This window comes from Hordeum vulgare, chromosome 3H, assembly GCF_904849725.1.
Source record: "Hordeum vulgare subsp. vulgare chromosome 3H, MorexV3_pseudomolecules_assembly, whole genome shotgun sequence".
NCBI lineage: Eukaryota > Viridiplantae > Streptophyta > Magnoliopsida > Poales > Poaceae > Hordeum > Hordeum vulgare.
Genome location: NC_058520.1, coordinates 542,655,862 through 542,661,755, shown reverse-complemented (window position 1 = coordinate 542,661,755; position 5,894 = coordinate 542,655,862). Strand labels below are relative to the sequence as shown.

Below are 5,894 nucleotides of genomic sequence, written 5' to 3'. Positions count from 1 at the left end.
CACCCCCTACACTCGAGCGCTGGGAAGCAGCAGGAAGTCGGGAATCCACGGTCCTCGGGTCCCCGCACAGCGCCATCGCACCCGCGTTGCTTGCTCTGCTGCCAGCAGCCTGTGGCATGCCATCGAGGCCCAGGTGAGTTCCACCACCCCTGAAACCTTCTCTTTCGATGTTCAGTTGCAAATACTGAACCTGTCGATGGACAACTACCTGCAGCAACTCCTTTTTTGTTCATCTTCAGTTGTACATCTTATCTCTATCCTTGCTTTCTTTTTTTATTTATACTACGTACAATCCCTACGCTGTTTTCTTCTACCATTCTTTGCTGCATAATCTTTTTTAGTAAATGCCCCAATGTTGGTTATGAAGCATGTATAGTATAGAATGGGGAAATGGATACTCAGGGCATGGATGAGGAGTCTAAGCGGCAGTTTTGCATCCCGTGCAGGATTACAGAACACCGGAGGATTGGTAGCTACGACCCTGTGAACCGAGGTGATCGATGTCCGCTATATCTTGTAAAAATCAGGCACAACCCATCCCGTCTGTACAAATTCCCTTTGTTTAATCCAGTTTTAAGCAGATGAGTTGTTATGCCTCTGTACTGTTTGGCATCCATCCCCAAAATATTTTGTAAATGACTATTGTATTGACCATGTTAGTCAGGGTAATCACCAGCAACTGGATGAAGATTGGCCTTCATGTTACTGCCAGCTGCCTTCCCTGGATTAGCTGGAATCGCAGCTGTGGACATTGACATGGAACCAAGAGAGAGCATAGCAGACGAACCAGGTACAACATTCTGCTGTTGCTGCTGCCGCGTCTTGTCAGTCGAGCGCTTTTGGTAGAGGACAACACCAACTCCAGCATTTACATGCTGAGGCGGACCTTGTGGTGGTGCGAATGCATTGGAGATGAAGAAGTGGCCTTGCTAGAATGGTTGATGTTGCTTCAATGAGGGTCCATGCGACTGCTGCTTACCGCCAGAGTGAGCCATGTTTGACTGCTGACCAAGGATAGATGGCATAGGCATACTGCTGTAGTGATTTGTGGAGGCTGACTTGGATCCAGAAGTCGAAGGAGAGTTCTTGGCTGCATGTTGTTGAGGCGATGACAATTGGACAACTGACTGGCCACCCTTCGCACTTCCAGATGCAGGTGGGCTACCACCAATACTTTTGGAGACTGAATTAGATGGCGAACCAGAAGCAACAGGAGCATTTGAAGATCGAGATAGGTCCCCTCCTCCTCCAGTAGAAAGATTAGTAAGGGAGTGCCCAATCTTCGATGAACTCATGCTTTGTGACTGGTGATTTAGGATGGGGAGAGCCTGCTGAGCTTTTTCTTGTTGTTGATGGAGACCATTGTTCTTCATCATAATCAAATTAGAAGGTGAGGATGCAACAGGGACAGAGGCAACTGAAGATGGAGCTGACACTCTCATCGACGATGCCTTCAATTGAGGTGATTGACCAGGAACTCCGCCTTGAGAAGTGCTTGACGGATACATAAAATTCTGAAAGTTCTTTGCATTCAAACGGTCAGAGTATCCACTTGCATTGCTCGGTGCAGCAGACCATGAGTGAGCCAAGGGATTCTTGCATGGCAGCATCCCCCTTGTATAGGTACACGCTCCCTTGCTGCCTTTCCCAGTTCCACTCACCACCATGCTTCTATTCTGCATGTTCTTTTTATCATAGGATGCATGTCACATCATTAGTACACCCTTCGTTCCTAAATATTTGTCTTTTTAGAGCTTGAACTATGGACTACATACGGAGCAAAATGAGTGAACTTAAACTCTAAATTATGTCTATATACTTTAGAAAGACAAATATTTAGGAATGGAAGGAGTATTAAGTATGAGGTAGGGGTTTTAGGCCTTTAGGTAGATCTCAAGGTCTCATTGAGTGTTATGGATCGTAGTACCAGCACAGGAGATGGAGTGGATTCTGAAATTGCATATTTCAATTAGTTTTTGGTCGTTCACCTTGAGTAATAATTCGGTTTATTGTCCCAGTTGTTATTTCATATAGGCTACCTTGCTATGTTGTATATATAAGATACTTCATATGGGAGATCAAGCTTGTAAAAGGAAAAACTCTTGACTTGGCAAGGATAATGTTAATCATGATATATAATTTCCCTGCTTCAAAATGCTCCTTGAGGTGTAGTTAATAGTCCTCTCAATATTGATTGTTTTTCTTTACAGAATTTGACCATTTGTTCAGGCTTTCCTTCATGATGGATCGACCTTAAAGTGATAACGACTACTCTTTTCGACATCTAACACTTGGTATGTGGTGCTCAATCCTGCTATTTCTTTAGTCCATTCAGTTTTATGAGTTTTCACATTAGACATTTTATTTATTTCAGTTGGTTTCTAACTAGAGATTCACATAAATAACTTTGTTCTGGTTTCATAAAAGAAATCTGGCACACACACCTAGAAATCTGAAATTCATAGTTACCCTAATTGAATGCACGGACGAGCAATTCTGTAACATGAATTATCAAGTCAATTGTTGTTTGCAAGTATACACATTGTAATTTAGTTACTACATAACTGGTTATGGGCAAGCCCAGTTAGCGAAGAATTGATTTGGTTTTTAAATATATGGTTTAGAATTGAGTTTTTTTGCCAAAAGTTCAGAATTGAGTTATTTTTCTGAAATACCTGAGTACTCCCTCTGCAAACTATTATAAGAGTGTTTAGATTACTAAAGTAGTGTTTTAAATGCTCTTATATTAATTTACGGAGTAAGTAGTAACTAATGTCTACTGAAATATTGCGGCCAAAAGTATGTGCAATTCTTTACCTTGGCCCGCCCAAAAGAATGCGTATTATTTATTCGGGCTTTCTTCTTTCTTCTTTGTGAGACAGTTTGGAGTTAGGAATTTTTTCTATAATCTGAATTTTAAAGAAATGTTGACTTAGCTGGTGAAATCCTTGGACTGAAATCCAATGATTCTTTGGAGGATTCCCATGATCATATCCTCGGACTTTAGCAGATGAGTTTAATTTGCATACAAGTGCTGCTTCGAGATTATATCTTTGTATCCACCATCAGTGGCTGGATCACACAATTCCTTTTATTTATCAATTATAATTTCCCTATCCGTTAGCAGGACTCCAATCATGTTCATGTTTCAAAATAGTTGCCTCGGAGCATGCTTATAATGTTTGTGCAAACCAGCGAATCAACAAGACTTTTTAGTTTTGTGTTAAGAGAAATGTAATAAAGATGCCAAAAAATTTCTGAAGGTTTCTTAGTTTAAGGAAACAACAAAAATTATCTATGGTCAGCATGAACACACTTTCATACTATGCCTTTTTTTGAATTAGCAATTTCGTAACATGAATTATCAAGTCAATTGTTGTTTGCAAGTTTACACATTGTAATTTAGTTACTACATAACTGGTTATGGGCAAACCCAGTTAGCAAAGAATTGATTTGGTTTTTAAATATATGGTTCAGAATTGAGTTTTTTTGCCAAAAGTTTAGAATTGAGTTTTTTTTCCGAAATACCTAAGTACTCCCTCTGCAAACTATTATAAGAGTGTTTAGATTACTAAAGTAATATTTTAAATGCTCTTATATTAATTTACAGAGTAAGTAGTAACTAATGTCTATTGAAATATTGCGGCCAAAAGTATGTGCAATTCTTTACCTTGGCCCGCCTAAAAGAATGCATATTATTTATTCGGGCTTTCTTCTTTCTTCTTTGTGAGACAGTTTGGAGTTAGGAATTTTTTATCTATAATCTGAAATTTATAGAAATGTTGACTTAGCTGGTGAAATCCTTGGACTGAAATCCACTGATTCTTTGGAGGATTCCCATGATTATATCCTCAGACTTTAGGAGATGAGTTTAATTGCATACAAGTGCTGCTTCGGGAATATATCTTTGTATCCACCATCAGTGGCTGGATCACACAATTCCTTTTATTTATCAATTATAATTTTCCTATCCGTTAGCAGTACTCCAATCGTGTTCATGTTTCAAAATAGTTGCCTCGGAGCATGCTTATAATATTTGTGCAGACCAGCGAATCAACAAGACTTTTTAGTTTTGTCTTTTGTGTTAAGAGAAATGTAATAAAGAAGCCAAAAATTTTCTGAAGGTTTCTTAGTTGAAGGAAACAACAAAAATTATCTATGGTCAGCATGAACACACTGTCATACTATGCCTTTTTTTGGAAATGCACTCTCATACTATGCTTTAGTAGCATGGAGTATGTACGCTCTCTTTTTGAATGTTTTCTTAAACTAATTAGTACCCCCATTTTTTTTTTCAATTTTTGGATTTACATGTTTTTATCAGGTCAAGCAGGATGATATCTCTGGTTCTCATGACATTTGGGATGCTTGAAACTTTATTATCTTTTGAGTGAAGAGCCGTCTTTGTTTTGCAAACACTACCTGGATGGAAAATCCTATAAAGCGTTTGTAGAGAAGCATACGGGAGCTATGTTTGACAAATGCCTGATGTACAAGTTAGGCTCCGTAAAAAATGATTCACAGACAATAATGTAATGGATTCTGTTATATTAATACATTATCATGTTATCTTTTGGTTTTTATTTAATAATACCTACTAATAAGAATGAATGAGTATATATTTTTATGGTTATCTGTCAATGAGCTATTGCACGTGCCAGATTACTAGTCATATCATAATAAACATGCATAATTTTCATCACATCATACACATAAAGTAGTCTCTTCATTTATACCATCATCTTCATCATTATCCAACACAAATATCATCAAATCTTGAAAATAGCAATACACAAAAGTCATGGCACACCCACAAGTTTCATCATCCCTATCTAAACCATCACGTAGAAGAGAAGAGCGACCAACGTGAGCAAGAGCGCGACTATGTGAAATGCACAAGGGATGCGCAAAGTTTTGCTTCTTCTTGAAGATGGCGCCCCCACCTGCCACCTCCCACCGCGGCGACCCAATGGCGATCTGGAACTCTAGCCGGCGTATCCTCCATCCTCGCCACTCCTCTGCTCAGGTGAACCTTCCCGACCCTCCTCACGTGGTCGTGCATGGCTTACATGGGTGGTTCTACGTTGGATCTGGATTTTTTGCACGGTTTGGCTTTCTCTGATGAGGTTTATCGCCACTCGGGTATTACAGTGCACCCTATGAAGCACCACCGCCCTTTCATCATGGTGATTTCCTTTGGTCGTCATGTGTTCCGTCTTTCGACTGACACAGTCGCGACAGCTCTGGAATCGGTGATTGGAGGATTGACTATTGAGTTTCGTGTCTCTCAAGTCACAGATTCGGTTTTCTCATTCAAAGTCTCCTGCATGCAAGTTGGTTTTCATATTCTGGATTTACGTTCTTTCAAGTGTTCAAGTTTTAAGTGCTTCTTCCATCTATGGGGACATGGAGGTCCTAATTGGCGTCGGGAATTTGCTCTGTGGAAGAAGCAATGTGATGCTGAATGGATTATTGTGAGTCCTTCTAAGAGGAGAGCCTCTTTAGGTCTGATGGCCATGCATTCCAGACCCCTCAAGTCTTCACTTAAATCTGGATCTTCTGTTCGTAAGAAGCTGACTTTTGCATCCCTTCAGCAATATGAGGTTTGCAAGGGCTACAGATATCCTATTTCCCATGATGAGCTAGTCACGCTTGAACAGGCTGGTTATTCGGTGCCTTCCCCTGAACGTGTCATCATCTCAGCACCACCGCCGGCGGAACTCCGGTGGACGACAGCCACGCCGCATATTACGTTTGGGACCGTTTCTTGCCAAGTTTCCTCTCCCGGATCTCCCGGCGATGATTTTCAAACTACCAAATTAATCGGAATTTCTCCCGCGCAACAAGGAGCTACATCTGATCCCGCCGAGATTCATGGTATTTTGAATGACGAG

At 40.4% G+C, this 5,894-nt stretch overlaps 1 pseudogene; it reads right to left on the bottom strand.

Annotated features, from left to right (window-relative positions):
* Positions 1 to 656: 656 nt before the first annotated feature.
* Positions 657 to 1,667, bottom strand: LOC123442004 (annotated as a pseudogene).
* Positions 1,668 to 5,894: the final 4,227 nt, after the last annotated feature.